Source organism: Lissotriton vulgaris, unplaced genomic scaffold, assembly GCF_964263255.1.
Source record: "Lissotriton vulgaris unplaced genomic scaffold, aLisVul1.2 SCAFFOLD_845, whole genome shotgun sequence".
Classification (NCBI taxonomy): Eukaryota; Metazoa; Chordata; class Amphibia; order Caudata; family Salamandridae; genus Lissotriton; species Lissotriton vulgaris.
In genome coordinates this window covers 148,193-149,931 of record NW_028245960.1, presented here as the reverse complement: position 1 = coordinate 149,931, position 1,739 = coordinate 148,193, and positions in this window count along the sequence as shown.

The window sequence follows — 1,739 nt, the reverse complement described above, 5'->3', positions numbered from 1 at the left end:
TCAGCACTCATAGTCTGTTGAAAACATGTGCTCTTTGAGTAGTTAATCATCACTCATAGTCTGTTGAAAACATGTGCTCTTTGAGTAGTTAATCATCACTCATAGTCTCTTAAAAAACATGTGCTCTTTTAGTAGTTAATCATCACTCATAGTCTGTTGAAAACATGTGCTCTTTGAGTAGTTAATCATCACTCATAGACTGTTGAAAACATGTGCTCTTTGAGTAGTTAATCATCACTCATAGTCTGTTGAAAACATGTGCTCTTTGAGTAGTTAATCATCACTCATAGTCTGTTGAAAACATGTGCTCTTTGTGTACCTAATCAGCACTCATAGTCTGTTGAAAACATGTGCTCTTTGAGTAGTTAATCATCACTCATGGTCGGTTAAAAACATGTGCTCTTTTAGCAGTTAATCATCACTCATAGTCTGTTGAAAACATGTTCTCTTTGAGTAGTTTATCATCACTCATAGTCTGTTGAAAACATGTGCTCTTTGAGTAGTTAATCATCACTCATAGACTGTTGAAAACATGTGCTCTTTGAGTAGTTAATCATCACTCATAGTCTGTTGAAAACATGTGCTCTTTGAGTAGTTAATCATCACTCATAGTCTGTTAAAAACATGTGCTCTTTGAGCAGTTAATCAGCACTCGTAGTCTGTTGAAAACATGTGCTCTTTGAGTAGTTAATCATCAGTCATAGTCTGTTGAAAACATGTGCTCTATTAGTAGTTAATCATCATAGTCTGTTGAAAACATGTGCTCTTTGAGTAATTAATCATCACTCATAGTCTGTTGAAAACATGTGCTCTTTGAGTAGTTAATCATCACTCATAGTCTGATGAAAACATGTGCTCTTTGAGCAGTTGATCATCACTCATAGTCTCTTGAAAACATGTGCTCTTTGAGTAGTTAATGATCACTCATAGTCTGATGAAAACATGTGCTCTTTGAGTAGTTAATCATCACTCATAGTCTGATGAAAACATGTGCTCTTTGAGCAGTTAATCATCACTCATAGTCTGTTTAACATGTGCTCTTTGAGTAGTTAATCATCACTCATAGTCTGTTGAAAACATGTGCTCTTTGAGTAGTTAATCATCACTCATAGTCTGTTAAAAACATGTTCTCTTTGAGTAGTTAATGATCACTCATAGTCTGATGAAAACATGTGCTCTTTGAGTAGTTAATCAGCACTCATAGTCTGTTAACAACATGTGCTCTTTGAGTAGTTAATCAGCACTCATAGTCTGTTGAAAACATGTGCTCCTTGAGTAATTAATCATCACTCATAGTTTGTTGAAAACATGTGCTCTTTGAGAAGTTAATCAGCACTCATAGTCTGATGAAAACATATGCTCTTTGAGTAGTTAATCAGCACTCATAGTCAGTTGAAAACATGTGCTCTTTGAGTAGTTAATCAGCACTCATATTCTGTTGAAAACATGTGCTATTTGAGCAGTTAATCATCACTCATCATCTGTTGAAAACATGTGCTCTTTGAGTAGTTAATCATCACCCATAGTCTGTTGAAAACATGTGCTCTTTGAGTAATTAATCATCACTCATAGTCTGTTGACAACATGTGCTCTTTGAGTAATTAGTCATCACTCATAGTCTGATGAAAACATGTGCTCTTTGAGTAAATAATCAGCACACATAGTCTGATGAAAACATGTGCTCTTTGAGTAGTTAATCATCACTCATAGTCTGATGAAAACATGTGCTCTTTGAGTAG